The 26,789-nt window shown below is 41.6% G+C and overlaps 1 protein-coding gene across 9 annotated transcripts in view; it reads right to left on the bottom strand.

Annotated features, from left to right (window-relative positions):
• The window catches only part of INPP4B (inositol polyphosphate-4-phosphatase type II B), a 661,544-nt gene extending 649,689 nt beyond the window's left edge, over nt 1-11,855 (bottom strand). For 2 of the 9 annotated variants that reach the window (XM_064493318.1, XM_064493311.1), the window contains exon 1: nt 11,663-11,854. The gene's annotated coding sequence lies outside the window, so the exon portion shown is untranslated. Of the gene's footprint in view, nt 1-11,662 lie in introns of all 9 variants that reach the window. The other 7 variants (XM_064493472.1, XM_064493438.1, XR_010383803.1 and 4 more) reach the window with 6 other exon arrangements.
• Nucleotides 11,856-26,789: the final 14,934 nt, after the last annotated feature.

The following is a 26,789-nucleotide window of genomic DNA, read 5'->3' as shown; positions in this document are numbered from 1 at the left end:
TCCAAAATGTATCTTTTACATTAGTATTGAACTGCTGTAAAAACTCAGTATCTTTATATGCAGTTTAACTGTAAACCATCTCAAATCATTTTCAGAAGCATGCAGGGAATAAATTATGAATAAATAAGTACAAGTACATAAATTAAAAATACCCAATTTCTGCCAGCAAAGAACAACCTGGGTCCCGATTCTGTAACATCTCTGGGGTGATTATTATTCGTTGAGCATTCAAGGAACACTTTCATGTACCAAAAACGGTCTCTCCTTTCTACTAAGTACAATCGGTTATTTGAAAACTTCTACCTATTACTCTCTCTATATTATTCAAATGGGTTTGTGGAGACAGGGTGACCAACCAGCCCATCTGTTCAGATTTCATCAGGTTTCAGCACTGAAACCCATTAGCCCTGAGCTAATCAAAACGTTGGACATCCTAAAATGGAGCACGGACATAGTTCAACTGTTACTGGAGAACAGGTTCTTATCTTGCGCAGGAAAGAATTCAAGAGGGAGGCACAGCACAGTGAAAGTGAGTTTGTCCAGGGATCTACAGACTCCATAGACACAGCGAGGGCCATCCCAAAGGCAAGAGAGGCAGCCCCAGAGCATGAGGCCATCTAGGAAAGTAAGACTGGCCACCAGGTACGGGGGTGGTTAGCTTTTAATGGGCCATGTAATTTCATATGCTAACAAGTGGGAGGATATTCCAACTGTTTTGGAGAAGGGGCAGAGATTTCCAGGAATTGGGCCCCACTCACTTTTTGGCCTTTTATGGTCATCCTGGGAAGTGTCATCACACATGTGGGTGTGTCAGATAATATATTACAATAAGCCTATAATGAGGTGCAAGCTCTACTGGAAGTCTACTCTTCCACCATCTTTGGCCAAGTTGGTACTAACCAGGTTATGTCCCATTCTCAATGGCTATTCATTCTTTTAAAGGCTGTGCCCTGCCCCTTCCCTCCTGTCTCAACACTAGAGGTACCTTCTTGAACTAAAACAATATTTTTCAGTGCATTTTTACCTTTTTTTATTATATTAATGTTTATGTGCTAGAAGCAGAAAACATGATGGAGATACAGGTCTGTGTGAGTTAGAATCCCAAGTTAAATGTCGTGTGATTCACAACCCCACTGCAATGTCTTTGCTCTGCACTGTTCACCCTGGTCTATCTTTTTCTCTCTCACACACTCTTTCTCAGTATCATATTACCTGAGAAACTCTGACAGGAAAATTTAAACTAGTGGGAGAAATACTCTCCTGAGGCTTTGAAAGGATTTTCATCACTGCTAGTGCATTGTTGCTTCAAGCCTTCAACTAAAAAGAAATATATAAACCTAAGCATGGGAACCAGAAAATGTTAACAGAAGCAAATGATCGGTTTTTCACTTGTTTTCATCTGTTGCTGAGCTCAATCATCTAGCCGATGAAATGGAAAGTGGATGTTGCTGGAATCTGACTTGCAGACCTATCTATGGGGAAGCCCTTACAGTTTCAAGGGAGGGAGATAAAAGTGGTTCTTACCACAGCCTGATGCTAGTAACTCAAATATAACTTACATATGCCATCCCATGACACAGAAGAACTTCCACTGAAAATAATATAACTGGAATTGGAGGTGTGGAATACTTTTCCTCCTTGTCTATTTGCAGCTTCCTGAGACAGGGCAACAGCAAATGTGGGGTCCTTAAGTCTGAGACTAAAAAAAATCTCAGCTTCAAGCAAACCTGGAGGACTCACGCTAATAAAAGCAAGGCCTTCTCTTCTGCATGATTCCAATAAGCACATTGTCTCACATACCAGGGTCAATGGAAGACAGCTGGAGTATAATAGCTTTATAGCATTTTAAAAAGACATATGCAAACTGTGTGTATGAAAACCTTTCTGGATATTCACTTTTTAAAAACATCTCTGTAACTGATGTTCAGACCTGAATAAATAAGCCATAGCTTCCGGCTAGTTACCCAACCCTGTCACGCCACTGTAAAACTGACGGCTGTAGAGGTACTTTAACCAGATTTGACACCTGGAAACCAAATAGCAAACTGAGCAATCTTTGATGCATTGTTCGTTTGTTTTTTGATATACAAAATATTATACATTTTTGGATAATTTTATGATACCTCCTTGGTGAGCTGTAGAAGTAGAACTATTAATATTTACATTTTGATGTTTTAAATATTTATACTGAATGTATCTTCTTTGGCTAATTTAAGTAAAATAATGAAAAATAAATATTTATTTAGAGCAAAGTTGTAGCCCAGTCATGGGAAAGAGAAGCTGTCAAGCCTCATGTGCCCCTTCCTTTCCTGAGCAATTAGATGCCACTAGACCAAATATGTGAACTTGGATGAGCAAAGCTAGGCCCATGGTGCACAGGGCATGCTGCCTGACTCCTGGTCAGTCTGAAGAGTGACTCATGAAGAAGGAAAATATTTAGACAAAATGACTGATGCCCAACAGAGGCCTTTACATCTAGCACGAAAAATCCCCCAAATCAAAACTTTACTGAGAGACACACCAAGTTTCTGTACTATAGGATTAAATCTCATAAAGTTGCCAGTTCTCCTCAATTCCATGAATACACTCAACTTTATCTAAACATATTTTGGGGCAGCTTTATCAAATTATTCTAAAATGAGTCTGGAAGAAATATCAGTGAGAATGTCTTAAAAGCTACACACAAACACAGAAAAATCAGCAAGAAGAAAGTATTAACACTATCAGGTATTAAGCAAATAACATTTAAACCTGTGTGATATTAATTAAAGAACACTGACAGAACACAAGAATCAAGTAGGTATACCAGAAGCAGAAACCCACTATGTGGGAGTATGTGTGTGTGTGTGTGTACCTCTAGAATTAGATAATATATGATACGATGTGATAGAATCACAAATTAAGTGGGAAATGGATGGATTATTCAAAAACTGCTGCAGAAAAATGTTATTTTTAGGAGGGAAATCAATTTAATGTTTACCTCACACCATATACCAAAACAATGTTGAGTGGGCTAGTGATAAAAAAAAAATCATTAAAGAATTAGATCCAAATTGTTTTAAAGGAAGAATAATTTAGGTAAAGTTTAATCTGTTTTATAAATGAGAAAGTATTGTCTAAGCAAAAAAAAAAAAAGGAAGAAATATGACATTCAACTTAACTACCCATACATTTTCATCATTCATATGCTAAAAAAAATAAGAAAGAGAAACAATAGAGATAACATAAATGAAAACAGGACAGTATCATAAAGGACACTAAAATCGATGAAAAGAAAACCAAGGGTCCTGATATGCAAAAATATGAAGTAATATTAAAAATATTGGCTAAAAATATGAAGTAATATTAAAAATAAAGCACAAATGAAAATAAGCACTTCAAACACGTTCAGCCTCACTTAATCAAACAACAATGGAAGAATGCAGTACTTTAAAGCCTAAACTTCACAGTAAAATCCATCTTGGCCCCAGACTCAGTTCTACCACTTACCAGTTGTATGACTTTGGCGAAGACAATTAACCTCTCAAAAAAATCACCTTTCAAATGGGATGGCAATCTTGTCCTCCTCTTAAGGTTGTTGCAAAGATTAAAGGAGACAGTACAGATAAAGGTCTTGGGTGATGGATGGCCTGCGAGGTGCTAAGTGTTACTGCTGCTGATGTTGCTAGAATCTTCTTCCTCATTCCAATTAACAAGCTTTAAAAATAATAACATCCCTCAGTGCTGGTGAGGGTGGAGACTGGACTTATGTACTTCCAGGGGCAATGAAAATGGGTACAGTTTTTCTGGAAAGCAGTCTGGCAATATGTATAAGGAGTTTTATAAGGTCCATTATCCTACCGCAAGGAATCATTCCTCAGAAAACAGCGAAAATGATAGACAAGGAATATCAGAAAATGAGGTCACACAGAAAAGATTCATCACAGCATGTTAAAGGGGAAAAATGCTAATAATGTAAGAGACTAAGTTGCAAGGATGGTTAAACAAATAATAATGATTCGTATGCCTAACTATCAGGTAGTAATTTTTTAAAAATGGTTAGAGAAGTGTTTACAGGCGTGGGAAAACTGGTTTTCTTTTTCATTTATTGCTGTAAACCAGTATAGAGCTTAGCATAGCACCTGGCACACAGTAGGTGCTCAAATTCTAAACTGAATTGAACAACAGAATTCTAAGTGGAAAAAAAAAACCAGAACACTCGTCTTCACACACACATATGCACATACTATAATCTCAACTTGTGTAAATGAATCACATGAAATCCTACAAAGAAATATGATAGAATGTTATGGATATGTCCTTGGGGTTTTTTTTTTTTTTTTTTCTGTCTCTTTGGACTTTTCATTACTTGCCAAATTCTTTTCAATAAAGATTTATTACATTTATAATCTGAAAAAAAAAAAAGAAGAGAGAGTAGGAAAAAAAAAAAGAAAGAAAGGAAGAAAGAAAGAAATCAGCCAGAAACCAACTGGCTCAATTATTTCCCATTACACTTTTCTGAATATGTTCCATTCTTCACTCCCACCCAAAATATAAAATGGGAAATGGGAGCATGAACAGCATGAATAAATTGGGAGGCAGCCTTTAAAACATAGCCCAGGAAAGAAAATATTATAGGAAATTTCAAAAACAAAAGTCAAAAATTATGTGCCTCATATTAATAAAATTATACAGGGGCTTTGTTCCCTATATAATTTATGCCTATGAAAAACATGGTGTGGCATAAACCGTTTAGATACAAATTACCTGTTTTCTCTATCATGGAATTATATTTTCTCTTAGACACATAATGTAACAAAGATTTATACATAATGGTTACTGTCAAGTTTTTGAAATCTGAAAAAATTCTATTCCTTTACAATTTCAACTCCACACAAAATCTAAAAGGTATATTTTGGGAGATTCATGACATTCTCGAAGGGAAGGACCAAACAATTTCTCAGATTGCCAAATTCTCAAACACGCCCACCAGGGATAATTAGCTCCAGAAAGCGAAGAGCCATGTCACCTAGAGCATAAAATTACCTGGACGTATGACCGCCGGGCCGCTGGCTCGGCTCCCTCCCTGAAAGGCCAGTTTCCAGGACTGTGTGATTGAAATTTACACTTCAGCAAAATTACAGATTACTACATGGAAGTAATTTAAGTAATTTAAGACAGATGGTAAAATCTGGACTCATGCAAACTAAATTCTTTAATGCCAAGGGTCTGCTGTATCCACAGTGTCTGCCTCTTTAGAAGTAAAATGTTATAGCAGAGAACTGTGGTGATAAGATGTGCAGTCAACCTTTGTTTTCATCTAAGAATCCTAATGCAGTCATTCGTTTTCAAGCATGTACGAACTACTTACCATGTTCAAGGAACATTACTGCACACTTTTGGTGATTTAAAAAAAATACAATACAGAACCTAAACTGAAATCTGTTCCTTATATAGTCTTCCATATCTTCCAGAAATACATTCAAGTGTTTAATTTACCTAATATCAAGACGTCTAATTTTTTAAGTGAAATATGTAGTGTTTATACTTTAGGAATTATTTTTAAATTCCCCTTCATATGATACCTATTTCTGTAAATAACTTCTTCACAAGTCTATTTCCTTTGATATAATTTCTAGGATTTGCTTCCCAAAACTCCAGGGAAGGGAAAAGTGAGTGGGACTGTGAGTAAAACAAGAATGGCTATGATTTGACAATTACTGAAGCTGGCTAATGGAAAGAAGAGAGTTCACTGTATTATTTTTTTGTTGTGCTTACAAGTGCATGTAGTAAAAAGCTTTTTTTTAAAGAAGTATATTTCTTAATTATGCCAATTTATGTTGATTAATTTTTCCATGGTTTCCATTCCCACAACAATGAACACTTTTGAAATGCCTACCATATTGGTCTTGAGGAGGTTCCAGTCAGGTGACTGTACAATGCATAGGTCACCTTCTGGTGCACGGATGATGGAATGAATTTTAATTCTGCTGTGACCCATAATTTAATCATTCAGCCAAAGAACGGGATGTTGACATCCAGATTAACCAAGAAGAAATGGTTTAGATAAATTTCAGCTGTCACAATAAAGTAAATTATAGTGCTACATGGCTAATCCAATTTGATCACTGTGGTGGCCAGACCATCACTATTACAGAGGACATTAGGGAACTGCTGAAGTGTCAGTGAAACAATTTGCACTTTTTTTTTCATATTGTCTCAAGGGCAGGAAGATAGAGAAAAATTAACAATTATAGCCTTCAATTCCTAGTAAAAAGAATCTGCTTAGCCTGTGTAATGAGAGGATAAGGATTAAAATGCAGATGGTTAATACAGTGTCTGTTTTAAAATGTCCACATGGGGTTTTTTTTTGTCTCGTGTTCACTTAATTTTCCCTTCCCCTTTCTCTTACCTAGTCATAAGCAGAATTCTGGCATGTTTAATTCAATTAATTCCTAACAATTCCTTACATAAGCGGACCCCACATAAAAGTAGAGTATGTTAAATATTACAATCAAATCTTTAAAGCATTACAAACAATAGATCTTCTAAATATACTGACTGCTAAGATTTAGCTGCCTGTTGATTTTAATTTCATTAACTCGTTCGTGATATACATAAATTCCGTTTAAAGAGAAGCTTTGATACTGAGTATACTGCAATCAAAAAGACCCAAGGCGACTGAGCATTGCACACTGCCACCTAGTGTTCAATGTCTCTTTCACTCCACTCCAAATGCACAATGGATGTGGAAAGGCCCTATTTTAAAGCAAATTTATCCAAAAAGACAGCTCTGAAACATATTTACTCATAATTGCTTCAAGAGAATAAGGCTAGTAGGAAGAAATGAAATTACACATAACGTAAAATCATCCCTGGCTCATAAATTTAGGTAAAAAAGATCTGATTAGTAAGTATAAAAACTTATGGGTTTTGTTAATGAAGACATGAAATTCTTTTAAAGGGTGATTTTTTTAATACTGTGCATCAAGTAGGCAACATATTCTATTATGAACGTGATATATGCCCATGCTCTAAGTGGAATATGTGGTTATCTAGCAAGTTTGGCATAAGAAGATGTTCAAAAGGGCTTCATAGGATGTTAAATAATCACTACTGAAACTTTCAAACTTTCTTAAGGACATAGTTATAATGTACGCTCATCTACACATTATAATTCCAACCTAAGATGTCACTGGTTTTTAGTTCTGCTTTATTTTTCCCAGTGGTGAATGATTTTTGTGATTTGATTGTGCTAATTGCTGGAGCTCATCTCAGATCTTCTGGCTAGAAAAGCAAAGCCCCAAGGAAATGAAATGAGAAACATTTGACAGGCTGGATTAAAGACAGAATTGCTATAGAGAACTGTGCCAGGGTTAAGAAAGTACATCTTATTTACTTCACTGGGTAGTCCCCAGTTTGGTCCTCTTAATGTACTGTAACTATCTGTTTTAAGAACTAAGGTGAAAGGCGAAAGAGTCATATTTCTGTCAGTTAAGTTTATTACAGTGAAGAATGCTCAGAGGACTCCCTTTAAATCACTGTTGCTTAACTTTTTAAAAATCACGCTCCCTTTGGAGAAACATAAAAATCTCCGTTTCTCCTTTTAAAGTACTGACAATGTACAAACAAATGATATATTAAAAATAAGCCATATATGGAAATTTTAAAGAATTATATTTTATACTGATCTTAAAAGACATTTTTCATTGTTGTTGTTATGCTAGTAATTCAAAATCAGAGTCTCAAGGCTGCCTCTACATCTCACAAACTTCCCCAACCCTGGAAATGTGGGAAATGGAGAACGGAGCTCAGTAATTTCAGTATTAGGCCTATTGCATTGCTTCCTCTTAACAACCAGTAGGGCTGGTAAAAATAGAAACATAGATGATAGACAAGTGGAGGGGAAGGAAGGAAGGAAGGAAGGAAGGAAGGAAGGAAGGAAGGAAGGAAGGAAGGAAGGAAGGAGGGAAGGAGGAGGGAGGGAGAAAGGAATTTCTCCTTTAAGGGAAGTGTTGCCTCCATCCCCTTGAAATCATTAATTTAGATAATTCCCAAAGGAATCTCTGATCAAAGCCACATGATCTAGAAAACTTCTCACTATTTCCTTTAATCAGCTTAACCAAAAGAACGCCGCCAAGTCGATTTCACGTAGCTCTGCAAAGGGCTATTTTGAGGCCTCTACCGCACAATTAGGACACCTAGCTGGTACTGCTGCCAATGCAGAAGACAAGACTTACTCAAAATATTGCAATGTAAGAGAGTCAGTTTGGAAACCATGATTTAAGAACACATATTATACTGCAATCCAACTCTTCACTCTGTGCTGGGGCTACATCCATCAGTGTTCACTAAGAGTACAAAGACAATTGGAAAAAAAAAAAAAAGTCAAGTTGCTCCTTGATATTCCATTGGCCTTATGGCATACCAACTATAACAAGACACTTCCAGGAAACAAGACAGTGGTTACAACTACGCCTTACACAAGAAAAATCCCACAGCAGTGGCAGATACACAAACAATATAGTTATGATAATAAAACTTCATAAGCATTTTTAAAAGCTCCTATTGATCTACAAGGGAGTGATATCTAAAGTAAATGAGCAAATCTTGATTCAAAAGACAATTATGCCTGAGACTCTGAAGATTCCTTACATTTTCCCTCATATCTTCATGTGGGTCTAGGTACATACGGCATTTAAAGTTGTGAAAAACAAAAGCTGTGTGCATCTTGCACACAAAAATGCAATTACAGCAGCATCATTTGGATTTATCTAAAAATAAATGTTTAAACTGAGATTACTTGTCTAATAACCTCATTTCTTAGCCTGAATATGAAAGCATGTATATTTATGAGTATGTTCTAAGGAGCTCTATAATCACGGATTTCTAACTCAATACAACAAAGTAGCAACAAAATGGCTATGAAGCTGATTCCCTAAGACTTTAGAAAGACAGATAGCAAGTGTTGAAAAATTAAGGTACAGAATACAGAAGAGACAGATACAACTTTCAAGTGAATATTAATATTTAACCTGAGATTATTTAAAACAGATCATTTCTGTCTATTAGAATCCCCATGGTTGTGAAAGATAAGAATTTATTCCACACCGATTACAAAAATTATGATATTTGTATATCTAATATTAGTACCAGCTAGGAATTGCACATTCTGAAATAAGAAAATGTAACAGACATTCAGGAAGCATTTTACTCACTAATTATGATTTCATAATTTTTAAACTTTGTATTCTCAGATGTCAGGTAAACCTGACAGCTGACATCCACTCCATTGCTAAGAAATATGAGATCAGTTTGCACCTGTTTCTTTGTCTTTAGGAGAATTGCCCCTAGGGTTTTGCCTCAAAGCAGTGAAAGTTACCTCTGTTACCCATGTGAGGATTTATATTATTTTTATTAGCAGAAACTCCCTGGTGTCAGAAAGGAAATGAATTACTTTCAATTTTCACAATTTAGAACAAATATCTGTCTTTTCTCTCAGCTCAGTGATTTTCTGGTGCACACAGCTCACATATAATATCATTATGTTAAAATCAAATTTAACTAATGAGTCTATGCTATGAGTATTTTGACAAAAAACTTATGAGAAATGAAGTCATTCAGTCAATTTGCAACCCCAAAGTGAAGCTCAAACCTAACATTTAAAAAGTATTTTCTGCCTATAACTTTGACCATGTGCTTCTTTAAACAGCTAGAGGAACAATTCTAAACTTGGTCTGCCTGGTTTTTCTTATACTTTATCAAAGGATCAAAAGCAAAACACAGTTAAAAAGATATACAACCTAACTGGTCATTAATTTATCACAAATAAATACTGATCTGCCTAATCAAAGAGAATATTCTCTTAAAATAAGAACAGTATTTCAATCAGCACATATGTTTGCTAACAACACGGGAGATCTTGACTCTTCGTATATACATATCATAACCTTTCAAGGACAATGTACCAAATCACATTTTAAAGAAATACGTTGAAAAGCATTGCACTGCAGTAGTTACTTACATTACTACAAATCCAAGAGGTTCAATATTCAGCGCCCAAGTACGTATGTATTACAAAGCCACCGATTATCTCCTTTGATTTCATACCAGTGCTTTACTGGGATATATCGCAAAGGAACACAAGATAATGCATTTCTCGGTCTATTAAGGGAGACGGTGCCCACTTACCCAGTCCTCTTTTTACTCAACTTCTTGCACTAGCCAGCTGCCCTGCTGGTGATTCCTTCCACCTTGTATGCTGTCTTAGCATTGTCCAATAACCACTACTGCTGGTCCAGGACCCACTAAGAAAATTCCTGTTGCAAGCAAGGACTTTGAAGCGCAGTCGTACACCTATATACAGGCTACCTAGTGCCCATCCTGAGGGGAAGACAAATCTACACTCTGTCTTCCAGGCTTTCACTTATTTTATAGAGCCACACCTTCACAAACAAGTTCTGTCATACCGAGAGGAAGGAGATATGCAAAATGTAATGTAATGACCTTAAATAACACATCTCAGAAAGAGGGAGGAAACCTAGTTCCGGAGAGGGGCGGGGGGGAAGTGGAGAAGACAGGCAAAGTGAATCCGCATCATTAAAACAAGAGTAATAGAAAACCCTCCCGGGTTTTTCCAGTAAGTTTTATGCAGCGGCGGCAGCAGCAACAACAATCTAATCAATATGCTCATCCTCACCCTTATACCTCTTGTCCCCAGACAGAACTGCCGGTGCCTCTCCACTGTGCCGGGGCAGAAACCACTACCCAAAAGGCAGGAGATTTCAGAGGCAAAAACAGGTATGTGGAGCTCCAGCATCCTGATCTCAGTCCCAGCTACAAGCCTGAAAGTCCATTCAGGAACCAGCCCCTGGCTCCTAACACCCCCGGCCTGGGCCCTCCTGACCAGAGATGCCAGAGAGCTGCGGACCTTGCAGCGCAGTTTTCAAACAACCCCCACCACCACTGCGCCCTCAAGCCACAGCCCCCGCTTTCTAACGCCTCTAGAGAGACCTCTCCGGGGTAGGACAAGAGATGCTAGGTGGCCAAGAGGAGACGTACCCGGCTTCTTTTCCAGAATGAGTTGCTGGGAGTGGGATTGGGGGTGCTCATGGAGAGGAGCTCTTCAGAAAAAATCTAAAAACGAGGCAACTGAGACCCCAGTATCAGTCACCCTTACTCCCACTCCCACCCCCACCCCCCGCGTTGAAGACTTCTGAGGCGGGTATCGGCGGCAGCTTTGCGGCCGGGATGGGGATGAGAGCGAGCCCCCCGGGGCCACCGCAGCCACTCCAAAGGGACCGCGCAGGTGGGCGCCGCCTTGGAAGGTCAGTGAGGCCAGAGTTCAGTTACCCGGGGCCCAGACAGTGTGAGGAGGTGAGGGTGAACGTGGACCCGAGCGCGGGCCTGACCGAGGGGCGCGCGGCCAGAGGGTCCCCGGGTGTCAGGGGTACCCCGGCCACCGAGGAGAGGCAGCACACCACACCCCTTAGGCGCGAGGGGCTATCGGGGCTACAAGACTGAGAAACTTGATGCCAAAACAGACAAGCACCCCCCGCCAAGATGTGCCCGCGCGCTCTCAGACCCGCTCCAACGCCTCCCGCCTCCCGCCTCCCCCACCGCCCCCCACCCCACCCTACAAACCCCCCCCCCCAGAGCCCTCGGAGCCTTGGCGGGTAATTACCTCTCCCGGAGGCAGAGTGGGGGGCGGCAGCGGCAGCGGCAGCAGCAGACACTTTTAGCCTGACTTTCCGGCGTTCGCGGGTGAGCGTGTGCACGCGGGGCGGGAGCTGTAACCTGCTATTTATAGAGCGGAGCCTTAGCACCCGGGGCTGGGAACCCGGAGGAAGCGAGCCGGCGGCGCGGCGGCGGCACAGGGCGCGGGGCGCAGGGCGCGGGCGGCGGCTCCCCGAGGCTCCCGCGCCGCCCTCCGGCTCCCGGCTCCCGGCTCCCGCCGCGCTCCCCGCTCGCTCCCCGCCCCGCCGCGCGCGCCCCAGAGAAGTTGTCAGCGGCGCGCCGCCTCTCCGGCTGCTCACACGCCCCCTGGCACGGTCGCTACTTTCTCCCCACCCCCTCCCCTCCACCCCGCCCCTCCTTGCTCCTCTTCCTCCTCCTCTGCTCGTTCCCAGCAGTCTCCTCCCAATGTCACCGGCGGCCGAATAGAGGCAGCGACGGCAGCGACAGTCGCGCAACTGGCGCAGCTCGCTTCCCGTGACTAAGGGAGTGGAGTTGGTGCCCCTGTCGCCCAACCTGAAGTGACCCCCAACACGCTTGCTCTGTGTGCGGCCGCCCCGTACCCCGACCCTCTAACGGGCCCCTCTGCCTGCGGAGACGATCCTCAGGCTAGGCTGCTGGGAGCACCAATGCGGAGCGCTGATGAGAGGTGACCCGGGACCGTCACGCTGCGGCCGGGGCCCGGGAAACCACAGGGTTTGAACCCGCGGGAGAAGGCGCCCCAGGCCCGGGCCACTGGCAGCGCCGGCTCGGACCCGGGGGTCGGGGGCCGGTAATGGGAGGCCATGGCCCCGGGTTCCCCGGACTTCTGCCTGCGACCACCCTGGGACCCGTCTCTCTTGCCACTCCTCCGCCTCCCTCGGCTAGTGTTGAGGTCTGGTGGGGGAGACCCGGACCCTGGCGAGGCTTCCAGCTCAGCGCAGCCACGGCCACCTACCGCCAACCCCCACGTCGTGGCTCGGTGACTGAGGCCGAGCTGCTCCCAACAACCGTGTGACACGCCTGTGGCAGCCTGGGTGCGCGGGGACAAATCTACACTATGAGTGTTTGGGATGTCAGGAAAACAGGGCATGTAATCGCGCAGTCTGAACAGAGGCTAAAACTCCCCCACTTCCTCGCCAACATGCCCACGGGCGAAGGCACGCTGCCTGACTATTCCGGGCGGTGGGGTGTGGGGCGAAGGACTGCCCATCTGCGCCTTACAGGTGCCACCTGGCGGTTCTCGTGGAGAGGTTTCGACTGAGCTGCTCACAGGTAATGGTGCTGCTGGGAAAGCCGAGCTCCAGTCCAGACACGCATCCTCCCTAAGGACACTTTAAATTCACATTTTAAATAAAATGAAGATGGTGGTACATGCGGGTTCCCTTTGTCACGCAGAGAGACTGGAATCCTAAAGTTAAGATGGTGAAATCGACTTGGGCTAAGTCATTTCTTACAGTTACACAAAGTGGGAAGCTGGAGTTGCCCCTAGCTGTCACCCCTGCTGTCACTTCCTGCATCTAGGCATCCATTCACTCCGCAAGCATTCAGCTGCCACTGGGTTATAAGCTTTATCGATGAGAGCAAAGACACTGGTGTTTGGTTTGGGGATTGTTTTTTTTTTTTTTCTTCCCATCACTCGTAGAGCTTGGAACAATGCCTAACATGCTGTCGCTTCAATAAATGTTTACAGAATGAATTAATAAACACTCTGGGCCAGAAACTGTGCTTGGCCCACTGTCTCCCTGCAGCCCTCACCTTTCCTTCTCTTCAAGCTCTTTCTGCTACACTCAGCCACAGTCTGCCGTGAGCTGGATGGAGTGAAGGAGGAAGAGGGCCAAAAGGGACAGGCAGTCCAGGTGGTCCTGCGAGGATGTGGATCACACTTGAGGAGCCCATTACACAATTGAATTTCTCCTCCATGGCTAGTGCTGAACACACCCATTTTGGAAAAAAGAAAAAGAAAAACAACCACCTGTGTTGTACTTGGGGCTTAAAGCAATGGGTAAGTTCTGTTTGTAGAGATCTGTCTGCAAGATGAGATGACTTTCTCATTGGGCAAGAGTTTCAGCCTTTTCTTAAGATACAGAAAGACTGGAAGAATAGTAGGACATCCAGGTGCCAAAGCTTTGCCACTAAGTTGAAAAGATGTTTACCATACCCGTCCTTTAACTTTAAGTGGAGCCTTGGTGCACGTGTGCAATTGTGCATGTGAGTATGAAGGTTGCCACACTTCCAGAAGTACTAAAACATTCTGTCTAAAAGATAGAGTTGAAAAATAGATGTAGCAACTGTCTTTGTGGAAATGAACACTTAATGTGAGATACCCAGAAAACCCTCTTGTAATTAAAACACAAATATATGCTGGCCAAGACCTTGCAGACCTTTTACAGGGCTGCTGTGGGAAATGGGACATATCTGTGCACATCATCTAGGAAGTTTAAATTCTGGGGAAAGAGAGAGAGTGAATCAGATGCATATACCACATGACATTTTAAAAATCCATCAGTCAGACTGATATTTACCTTTTTTAGTTATTTGGCAGTGTCTTCCTTGAATAAGCCTGGCTTCCATGACTTATTAAACTTATTCAGCATCCACTTTTACAAACCTCGAACTTTTAGCCACTTGTGCCCCCCAAACATAACTCTATTTGCCAGTGAAGGACAAAATATTTTTCATTTCCTTTTGAAATATCTTTGTAGGGCCAGAGGTCAAAGGTGATTCCAGTAGTTACCTTGCTGTCTAAAGCAATAAAATCAAGCCAGAATCTGCAGGGCTGGTATCACATTCTCCTTTTTAGTGAAGTGGCTCATACTTTTTCATTGTATGGATTCATTGTTCCTGGAGATTTTTATTTCAGGTAAGACTGGTATGGCACAAGAAGGACTCTCCACTTTTGTGAGCCTTTACTATTAAAAATCTCTTCCAAAATATAGCACCAAGTATGACATAAGGGTTTTTTGTTTGACGGTTGTTCATTTATATTATAGATCAAGTCAGTTTTCATCCCAATTTTTAAAAATTTAACATTGGAAGAGTGACATTTTGACACACTTACATTAAGATCATCTCTTATGTGTGCATATATATGTGTGTGTGTGTAATTAAATTTGTTAGTGATGTTACTAGAAATAGAAATTTGACCCAACTTAAGTAAAAGGGGGGAACTTGTGTAAGATACCCAGCTATCCATGGAACCTAAGACAGGAATGCAACCAGGCATCAGCGACAGCTTGGAAACAGGGATATGTGTTAAGGACTTTATCTCTCCCTTTTCTCCCACAACCCTGCCTGCTCTGTTCTCTCTCTCTCTCTCTATCCCTCCCTCCCTCTTCCCTATCTCTCCCCCCATACATTGACTTTCTCTGCTTCTCTGGTGTGCACTCAATTGCATGGTCACCAACAGCTCTTGAATTTTATAACTCTTCAGCTAGTTTCAAATTCTCAAGGAAGTGCCATGATTGGCTGCCAAGCTCCAGTCCAGACAACCATGGCTAGGGGCTCACGGTCCAGTTGCATTCCCATAGCAGTGACTACAGCAATCAGGCAAGAAGGGAAAGGAAAAAAATCCCAGAACATGGGGAAGAGTATAGGTCCTTCCTGACCACTCTTATCTCCAAATCCTTGTTGTTCCATGAATAATGGCACAAAAGGCAGAAAGAGGCGGGGAGGAGAAACTTTAGCTGCCACGACATCTGTGTGTGTGGGTGCATATGCATGTTTAAATACTGAGTGAGGTGGAATGCCTCCTGCTGACGGTGATGCTTGAAGATGCTGGTCCCCGTAAAAGTAACAGGATGATTTTATGATCTCTCAATGTGGGACTAGATGTGCGTGAGGACAGAATCAAGTATTTCACAGATAGTTTGCTTTAGCTTTTTTTTTCATGACAAATTAAATAAGAGATCTTTTTAAATGAAGAAAATGAGTGTGATACCATTTACATTTATTGAAGATAAACATTCTGCTCTCTCATTTACATAATAGTTATTTCTAAAATGTATATAAATCATATATTTGAAATTGAACCATAGTTCAAATATAATCAGATGGTGAATCTTAACATTTTTTTTTTCTGGTCAGAAACCTCTTGGAGAATTTCAAGAGAACTGTGGACTTTCCCCAGAAAAGATATGAGCAGACACACACATGTTGATAGTGGGATGATATATGACATATTTATTGGAGATCTGGAACTTCTAACATTGTGTGTCTTTTGAATTCCTCCAAGCAACCCCATTTGAACAAATGAAACAAAGACTCCAGATTCTTCAACAAAGGATTCAAAATGCCCAGTAAGTATAAGTTAAAAAATTGGCCGGGAGTAGGGAGTGCTGGGGCAGGTGTGACCTTGGGGAATGCATTCCCCTCCCACCACCCCTGCTCTGAAGGAGATGCACAGGAGGTGGAGGCAGGGGAAGAAGAGAGCTCTTAGAAGGATGGGAGAAAGTTGCAATGTGGGGAAGAATGTTGTACATTCATTGCTAGGTCTGTCATAACTAAACACTACGAACTGGGGGGCATGAACAACAGAAATTGATTTCTCACGGTTCTGAAGACTCGAAGGCCAAGGTCAAGGTGCTGGCAGAGCTGATTTCTCCTGAGGCCTCGCTCCTTAGCTTAACAATAACCACCTATCTTTACATCCTCATGTGGCCTTCTCTTTCTTTGCAAGCTCTCTGTGTGTCTAAATAGCCTCTTCTCATAAGGACATGTTCAGATTGCATTAGAGCCCATCCTGACAGCCTCATTTTTTTAACATTTTTTATTGAGTTATAGTCATTTTACAATGTTGTGTCAAATTCCACTGTAGAGCACAATTTTTCAGTTATACATAAACATACATATATTCATTGTCACATTTTTTTCACTGTGAGCTACCACAAGATCTTGTATATATTTCCCTGTGCTATACAGTATGATCTTGTTTATCTAGTCTGCATATGCCTATCAATATCTACAAATTTTGAAATCCCAGTCTGTTCCTTCCCACCCCCCACCTCCTTAGCAACCACAAGTTTGTATTCTATGTCTATGAGTCCTGACAGCCTCATTTTTAACCTGATCATCTATCTCTGAATACAGTCACATTCTGAGGTATTGGGGTTAGGGTTTCGACATATGAATTTGGGGAGACACAATTCAGCCCATAACAACACGCACTGCATCAAACTCCAAGAGTCTGAGGGTGAAGGTAGGAATACAGACTTCCCTTTTATATTAAGAGAGCCCAAGAGTTTAAAAATAAAAAGTTGTACTCAGTATTCCCATTGGAGTCTTTGCAAAACCCCGGTCTTAATGGAAGAACCCACAACACAAGGGTGTAAAGTGGAAAAATAAATGGTAGTATGTTTTTTCTAGATTCTAAAGGGCTGAGGATTAACGCCTTGCCAGCCCCTGGGCTTGCTCACGGTGCCTTAGTGGTGACCAAGGGGCTCCTGTGAGCTGCAGGAGGCCTGGAAGTTCTTTGGGAAACACAGCCAGTGGGACATGAAAGAGACCACCCAGGAGGGCAGCCAGACGCAGGACCAAGCAAGGGTGTGGCCTGTTGACCGGTACGCGGAGACTTGGCTACAGTTCTGTGGCACTGCCAGACCAGGCACGGGGCCAAAGCAATGAGCTCAGAACAGTCAGCAGCTGTGCACTAGGGCGATGCCGTGCGTCACTCACACCTGGAGAACAGAGGCCAAGTCATCTCTGCAGAAAATGAGAGGGGTCATCAACACCCAGACATGTCCCGCCAATGTCACGATGCTTCTAAGTCTCCCCTGGACCAACAAGCTACCCCAGAGGTGACAGAGAAGGAGGAGAGGGAGCAGCGGTACCTTCAACTGGGTGAGTTTTAAACCAGGATGGACTCGGTTTAGAAGACTGGCTGGGACTATGAAAACTAAAAGTTTTCTGTTTCTGCATACAAATGGGTGCTCATAAGTTAATTTTATTGTAGAAAAATTATGTTCTACTTTTTATACTTGAGATGTAAAGACTCTGCTGACTTTTAAAAATATATCCTTTATACCTCACATTTTTAATGCATTTTTCAAGTACATAGATTCCTCTGGAATAGCATCTATGAATCCAGAGTAAGAATATTTGCCCTAAGGGATCTGGTTTTTAAAATCTGGTTGTATGAAGAATCTTTTCAACTGAAAAGATGCTGCTAATATGTATAATTTTCCACTAATGTATTATTTGAAATTCTGTTTTCATAAAGAGTGTCTGTAGGTTACAGCACAATAGCTCACATGATTATGTTTAGTAAATGCCAGAAAAAGAACAGAATCATAAATGGAGAAATTATAGACCATCACTGGGTAAAGATAGCTGTATTCAAGGAGTAGAGGTGACAGTATTATGCCACTTCACTTTGAGAAATATAAAGCTTTTCATTTTAACAGAAGCCTTCAAAATGAAAACATCTGAGTTGTTTTTCTTCCTCCTTATTTTCCAGCAAGTACTTTATTACCTAAGAATGTTACCAGTGGCATACAACAAAGGAGAAACTTACATACCAGACATATTTGTAGGGAAGGTTTGTGGTCAGCAGAGCCATTGATTGTAGCGATATTCCTGAATATTTTGTCACATCTTGTTCAGCAATGTCTCTATCTTGCATTCCACTCTTCAACACCCAGATAGACCCTTCTCCTTCTGTTTTCAAAAACTTCGCTACATCCAGTCTTCCTGTCAATTGACCATCCTAGGTCCCTTCTTCATATAATCAAACTCTCTCATCTCCTAGTGACCTGATTTAGGCTGGAATAGACCAGCTTTGATCACCAGAGTAAGTCAGAAGAATTGCACCCAACTGTATCTCCCAATTAAACCTGTATCTCCAGAGACCCCACCCATCAAGGTTTCATTTGTTCATCAAGAGAAGATTTGTGCTTTGAAATCAGACAAATTAGGGCCCCATCATGGTGCTCCCATTCACCAGCTGTGTGACCTTTTGATGAGTGCCTTAAAATGTCTAAGTTGGCTTCTTTATCTGAAAAGTGGGGATAACATTACCTACCTCAAAGACAGAATGGTTGTGAGAATCCTTTGTGACACCATAAGTTCACGAGATGAGCTGGCATCCGCCTTGCACAATGTATCCACCCAATAGCCCCTTGCCAAGACTGAAGAAGGTGGACATGGAAGGGGAAAAAGTGGAGTTTCAACAGGACACCTTCTCATCTGTATATTTGAGGCTCGGTATTTCACTATCACCTACAAAATGAAATTTGTCGCAGAGGTATTGGTCAGCACCTGTGAACAGCAGCATCATTCCAAAGAAGCTAAAGGAGCTATAGTCTTTGGCATCTGAGAGGAGAATTTCCCACAAAGCTTGAAATAGAAACCTTCTGCAGAACCACTTCTAACTCCTAGTTTATCTTTACAACTGCCTCCCCTATTAAATTCCAATAAGCATTTAGTGAGCACCTACTATTCTGCCAAGAATTACATGAACTTCTGGGAACAAAAAGGTAAAGAAGGAAGGAAATTTGTTTACAGAGAGCACATCATTTAGTAGGTTTAGACTTGATTTTCCTAAACCTATTCTCTATTATTTATTTACTACTCAATTTAACATCACATTTATTGAGTGTCTCATACACACAGGGTGCAGGGATGTGGCAACTCAGGGAAGAGCATAAAATTTAGCTGAGAGAACAAAATAAGCATAAAGGACAAAACGAGGAGAGAGATTAATCTGACACGCCATGAAAATCAGACCAGAGAAGTCAAATCTAGTTGGAAGGATCAGAAAAATCCTCATGAAGGAGATGATGTTGGACACGTGAGGGATTTGGGGAAACATAATTGGCACAAATTCCACAGGGAGGCATTTCAGTGCAGAGACCAGGCCAGTCCACCTGATGAAAACAAAAATGCTCATCCTTCAGAGCAGGTCTCACCGACTCCCAGGGGACCATCCATTTAGCCGTCTTCCTTGCTTCCCCAGCACCAGGAACCTGCCTCAGTTGTATCACCTACTGCATTGGATTTGTTGACCCCTATGTCTCCTTCACCGGGTCGTAGGCTCCTCCTGAGAATAGAAACCATGCTTTATTTATTATTTATTTATTTAATATAACAGATATGAAGGTTCTAGAAAACTCTGAGCATCTGGAGCTTAGGGAATTTTACATTTATTTATTTTTAAATCAAGTTATATCCAACTTGAACCTCTCATCATATTTGCTGAAAAATCTGTTAGTTCTTAGGGTTCACTTCACCTCTTTTGGACCTTCTGCTTGGAAGGGGGTTTACTTCGTCCTGAGGTGTCTTCTGACCCCTGGTTTCCTCAAAGTCATCAGGAACCTTAGAGTCCCACGTAGCGCATGAAGATCATGGGAAGTCTTGGCCCCTCCATCCAGAGCCTTCCTCTGTCAGTGCTCTCTAAATGCTGCCCTCAGTTGAGTGTGGAACTTCTCTGAGAGGTGCCATGTTTGGGGTTCTTCAGAAAATATCTCAGTGGATCTGCTCTTTCTCCCTTGAAGAGTAACCTCTAAAGAAAAAAAAGGACAGTCACATCTACATTCCTGTCCTTTTCTCATTTCCTATCCTTTCTCCCTTGCTGGTTTTCCACTTCCCTCCCCTTTTCACAAAGGCTCTTTTATCACAGCCTCTCCTTTCTCCGGCAGCAATTATGCTTCCCTTTCTTGTAGCAATAATGCCAGAGAAGATAGAGAATGAATCGGAACTAGCATGAGGAGAAAATTCATCTGGGTTATTTGAAAAATATCCCACGTTACACAAATTGATGTATGAGTATGTACCTGTGCGTGCATGTATGTGTGTGTGTGTGTAACCACTAACTTTTCCAAGACTTATGAAATTCCAGAGTAACTTTTCATGTACATTGGAGTATTAGTTTCTAAAACATATTCCAGCAAAGTAACAGATATTTTTCTTTGTAAACAGAATGTGAGCTTTTCACGCAGAATGCACTGCAATATTCTCTAAGGTAAAAGCTGAGAAATCATTATAGATAGCTCAAAAGTGTTCTTCCTTTGAAACATAGCACTTATGGGCAAATAGGATCATTTGAAATCTTAGGAAAAGGCTGAGGACATTAATCAATGTAAAAAGACAACCAAAGACAACCATTTTATTTGGTCTAAGATGAAGTAACATTTTATAGGACTGAATTTCACTTTCATGAAAGTTATAATGAAAACAAAATGAGTGACTCTTTTTATGCTTTCTATAATATAAAAATAAAATCCTCCCTGTCTGCATTAGCCTTTTCTGGTTTTGTAACCAAAAGCTCTAGCTGAGACTAGTCTCCAGTGTATTTTAAAACTTTGATAGACAGGGTACTCAGAGGTGAGTCAAAGCAGGAGGCAGGTGAATACTACTGTTTTAAAACTGCGAACATTTTATCAAGTTCTCCAAATACAAGATTAACTTGAACCACGTGGTCAGATTTCTTCTGATTTGAGAGGAGAAAAAGTGCTTTGGTGGGCTTTTGTAATGGTAAAGCCAAAAAGAATATTATTCTACAATGGGATGTTCAAAACAGTGAGGGAGCAACGGCTCTACACAACAATGAAAAAGGCGGCCCTCATTCTAGGCCCTACTACATCTTTGAAGACGATTATGTTTCCTGGAGGCAGGCTTTGAGCTGGAGGTTAGGAGTGGTGGATGAGACAGAAACTAGATCTCTCTTTTGCTGGACCTCAAAAGACTTGGAGGCAACTGAACTCCAGGCAGGAAGCCCAAGGTCAAAGGCACTTTTTGCTCAAGGATGCCAAGTGCCCCTTGCACTATGTTGGCAGCCCAAGTAACATCCCCTCTCCACCCTCTTCTGTCCCTACATCCCAGGTACCATGATGGAAGGACACGGTCTTTACGCTTTAGAAGAAATCCCAAGAAATTGCCTGTTCTTTGCTTGTTCTTCCTCCATTGTCACTCCTTTCTGTGCCCATCATTCACCTGTGAAGTGCAGTTAACACAACAGCAGGATCTCAGCTGAGCCTTGGTGACTTTGTCCCCTCCCAGGGTAGATCAGAAGGCAGAAACAATGTGGAGAAGCCATCCTGGAGCTGGAACGAGAAGATGATTGGTTGAAGGGACTCTCTAAACTGGAACAAACTGGTAGAACTTAAAAGCATTCTTTGGATCAAAAAAAAAAAAAAATACTGGACCTCCAAAAATCAGCTCCAACTCTTGTTTTTTTTTATTTTGATTTTTTATTGAAGTATAGTTGATTACAATATTATAGAATTTTCATGTGTACAACATAATGAGTCATTTTTAAAGGTTATACTCCATTTATAGTTATGATAAAATACTGGCTATATTCCTTATGTTGGAAAATATATCCTTGTAGCTTATTTTATACAAAATAGTTTGCACCTCTTAATCCTCTGCCCTTATACTACCCCACCCCACCCCCACTGGTCACCACTAGTGTGTTCTCTATAGCTGTGAGTCTGCTTCTTTTTTGTTATATTCACTAATTTGTTGTATTTTTCAGTTTCCATACACTTAATAATTTGTTGCAGGGAGGTGTGATCCCCAGAGGCTAGAGAAGCCACACATTTGGGTGATAGTTACAAGGGACAGAGGTACCCTGGGCAGACATGAAATACTAGGAGTCCGTGGTGTTGGTCGGCCTGATGGGTCCCCTCTCTGTACCTCTCATTTTTCTCTGCCAGAGAAGCCACTGTCATTGCTGCTACTGGGATCTTGATCACCTCAGAGTGGACAGCTAGGAGTGGCAGGATGAAGAAAACTTGGGGGCCACTGCCATTCCGAACCAGTTTTGCCCTCTTCTGATCTGCGTCCTTCCCTGTGATCATTAATACATCTCAGCGACTTTCACTGTCTATGCTTCTTTTTGGAGCTTCCTCTTTCTCCTCCTACTTCCAATGACTTCCTGCATTCTCCTCAGTGCAAATTATAAAGGATAGCATCAGGCTGACTGAGGCAATTAATCTCTGTTCTATTAAGAAGAAAGCCTCTTGCTACTTCCTACGTTGCTGATGTATGGTTAGGCTGGCCTTCGATCAGGTGTCCACGCTTCTCTAGAGAGTCCAAAGGACAACCTAGCATCGTTTCTGAGAGCAAGGAACTGTGAGCTCACAATTTCAGCTTGACAGGGATATTGGGCATCAGGCCAGTAAAGATCTTTAATGAAACTAATGCACATTCAGATATGTAAGAAAACAGTTTGGGTGAAAAGATACACACATGCAGTGAAATTATGTTTCTGCTAAAGGTCATGAAATCAAAGAAAAAGGTTCAAGTACTTATCACCACTACAGGCCACGCTTATGCATGGGGTTAAGCCAGCCTGGCAACAAGAAAGTCAAGTCTCTTACTATTCAGGTCAGATTCCTAATATGTTATTCATTGTTGAGCTTTGTCTTTCTGAAATAAGGAAAAAACTGCCCAGATTCTGTTCTGCTTTTTATAATAAAGCATGCAGTTGTGGCTTTTATTAGTTCCAAAAGAGAAAGCGTACCATGTGAAAGAGTAAGTGTCCCTTGGTCATCTACATTCCAGGGAGACTGCAGTTTATTTAGCCAAGTATTGATCAAAGGCTAAATTTTTATGATGCACAAACCAATTTAAACTGTTCTTAAAATGAATAAAGAAGAAAAGTCATTTCTGCACTCACAACTACACTATTACATGGTTTTCAGCAATATCTGAATGGTTCTTTCTTTAAAATTCCCTTGGAACATAGCCATTTTTATACAACCTATAGGTAGATTTCTTTCTCTAGGAGTCCGAGGAATAAAAATAAAGTCAACTTTTGACTTCCTTCTATCAGTCAGACAAGACCCTCAATCAAAATGGCTTACTGGTGGAAGAGGCTCAGAATCAATGTGGCAGGGACCTATTTCTCCAAGCCCCTGGTTTCTGGCCACTGTATCCCTCCTCTCCTTGCAGGTGAGCCATGTGACACCCTGGTGTCAGTTCAGCCAGTTCACAGTTCCAAAGTCCCCTGGTGGGAAGAGCCTGAGAACAGCCACACCACATGGAGGGGCCGGCTTCAGGACACACTTACTGTTCATTCCTCTCAGCTTGTGTCCAGTGCTCCTGATGGATTTTCCTGGTTTCTGAAACCCAGAACTAAAGACATCTTTCTGGAAATAAGCTCTGTGACTTGGAAATTGAACTTTCAAAAGATTTCTCTCCCATTTTTGACATCAGCGTGTCTTCCCAGGACATCCAGGTCTACTTTCTGCTTACTGGGGTCATAGTTACAGCATGAGCAATGTAATGGAGCAGCGTGATATCGTGTGGACTCGTGCGACGTCTAAGGAGCCCATGGACCAAGTCAGAGGCCAGCACACTGTGGCGTGGAGGCCAAATCTGCCCTAAAGCCTGTTTTTATAAAGCTTGCAGGCTAGGAGTGGTTTTTACTTTGTTGGGTTGTTTTATTAAAAAAAAAAAAGAGGAAGAAGAAGAATATGCAACAAAGACTATATGTGGCCCACAAAGCCTAAAATATTTCCTATTTGGCCCTTTACAGGAAAAGTTAGCCAATCTCTGAACTAAATTACCAAACAGAGCCAGAAAGTTGATGTAACCCATTGTCCTCTGCTGCTCCCTACTATTTAAAAGGCGATTAGGAGTTTGGGATTAATAGATACACATTACTGTATATAAAATAGATAAACAACAAGGACCTACTGTAGAGCACAGGGAACTATATTCAATTTCTTGTAATGAGAAGTAGTGGGAAATAAACTGAAAATATGTATATGTATGTATGTATATGTATAACTGAATTGCTTTGCTGTACACCTGAAACTAACATTGTAAATCAACTATACTTCAATAAAAAATAAGAATTAAAACAAAATAAAACAAAAAAGGAAACTGAATCTGTGGTCTCTTCTTATTGGGTATTTAATTTTTAAAAAATTGCCAACTTGACAATTCTGTCAGGCATAAGGATCTGTGTCCAATGGCTTCAGAAAATAAACCACATATGGGACAGCAGCTTCAATTGGAATCACTCTCTCATTAAGCTCCGATAATCCATTGATATTGTTCCCAAGGCCCATCAGTCTTCTCTCTGGTCAAACAGAAGAGCTTAATGAGGATAGGGGGAAGGTGGGGCGGTGGGAATTTGAGAATGTAATAAAAATTATTACCTCTCCCTTTCTGAAAGGTTTGACAGTAACACTCACCTCTACCACCCTTCCAGGTGTGTGGCGTTGCTTTACGTTTATTGTGGCATCATCTTGGTACAGAAGCTTCCTCTCGCCCAGCCAGAGCCTTCATTCCACGGATCTGGAAGCCAGTATGCAGACGTTGATGAGTATGCCTGTTGCAACCATACGTATGGAAACTAGGAAAGTAACCATAGAATGAATCACCAGTTGGCCCACGTTGACCCACTGTGCAATAAACCCAAACCAAAGCTTTATTTATACTCCCTAACTTCAATCAATCCCTCCTGAGTAGGGGACCACTCTGGCATTTCTGGGTCCCCTGGCATTAATATTAGCTACAGCTCTTGTCAGTAATCCCACAAAGATCTGGGTGGTTCCTTCCTGCTGGGCACAGCCATTTTCCTGACAGATGGCTGCAGATCCTTCTTAGGGGACCACTAAGAAGATGAGCAGTGTTTGCCGCACTATCATAGGGTACATTATCATTTATGGGCTGTAGGGTGGTGAACCAGTAAGGAGCTATAACTCGTAATTAGAGTTTATCGGGTCACCTAGACTTTACTTTTGTTTTGGTGTCAGTTTATGCAGATCCAGGAGGATGAGAATAGGCCTGTATATTTCTTTCAGGGGAACCTCCTGTTCCATTAACCACTGTCAAATATCCTTGACATTCAAAACCTGTGATCATCGGTCCAGCCCTGCTGCTTATAATGGTAACCACATTTCACCTCTATTCTGAGTCCTGTCATGGTGCTGCCCCTTGTACCTTGCCACCTGGGACCCCATCACACCCAGAGGAATCAGGGGGCCCTTTTCTTTGGCTGCAGCTCCTACCATCAGAGGTCAGCCACTCTGACTCTTCTCAAGGTATTTCCTGATGAAGGTAGTGCCCTGCTGAAGGAAGTGTCCTTTAGTCTCTTGGGAGACATAAATAAGTGTTGATGAGTGATTTGCACATCATAAATATACCCCAGTGTTTCCTTCTCTTTACATCCATTTCCCTACACTGCCCCAAGAACTTTTGGCATCATAGCTTAAGCATTGGCTACCCCCATACCCGTGTTTCTATTAAACGTTCTGAGCTGCTCAAGGGAGCATATTGAACCCAGAATCTCTGGCAAGTGCACCCAATGCAAAATCATCAACCTGATCCAAATTAAGCTTCTCCCTTCTTGGTCTGACACCTTTGGAATCCATTCCCACACAGACTGCAAGTTTTTGCCATTGCAAATGAGCAAAATCTTATGATTCTTTTTGTTGTATAAATCTTTTCCCTCCAGCTTGGACTGTGTTTGCCACCACAGCAGCATGCTGGGGTTTGATTCTAGCGAAGGCTCTGAAGGCAATGTTGGGGTGTACAGCTCGGGGAAGACTGGCTTCCCTGCTGACTGCACTCCCTCAGGTGAAGTCATCACAGAGCCTTCTGGCAAGAAAGGAGCAGCTTCATAAAATAGGAAACAAGTTTGCTTTCAAGGAATACTTGGTGGAATATGGGCTTTTAAGGTACTGAGAGACATAAGAATCCATCAAATTCCCTATTTCTTTCCTTGGTCCCATTCTTTCCCCCAAATGCCCTCTTGTTCACAGAAGAGATGTGAAGTCTATGAATCCACCCTACATTGCAGTTCAGAAACTCAGAGGGTCTGGCTCTGTTTCTGTCTTTCTATCTTCTCTGAGAGTCCTACAGGCAGCCATGGAAGTTCTCTGGTTCTGACCATACCTTAAGCAGAACACTTTAAATCTCCTTTTATCACTTCTTTTAAGTTCTATGGAACTGATAGAAAAACCCACCCCACATCCCCAGAACAGTCCTTACATTCTTTTTCTTCCCATAATGAAGAATCTCTTATTCTACACAACCCTGGATGATATTAACTCTAAGTTAGTACATCACCAGTATGCAGCTGGTGTCTATCTTATGATACTAGCAGAAGCTTAGCTGCCTTTATTTCCAACCGGTGAGCTAACCAA

The sequence above is a fragment of the Camelus dromedarius genome, chromosome 1 (genome assembly GCF_036321535.1).
Source record: "Camelus dromedarius isolate mCamDro1 chromosome 1, mCamDro1.pat, whole genome shotgun sequence".
In the NCBI taxonomy this organism is placed as follows: Eukaryota; Metazoa; Chordata; class Mammalia; order Artiodactyla; family Camelidae; genus Camelus; species Camelus dromedarius.
The sequence above is the reverse complement of the archived record's forward strand: the minus strand, read 5'-3'. Positions and strand labels throughout refer to the sequence as shown.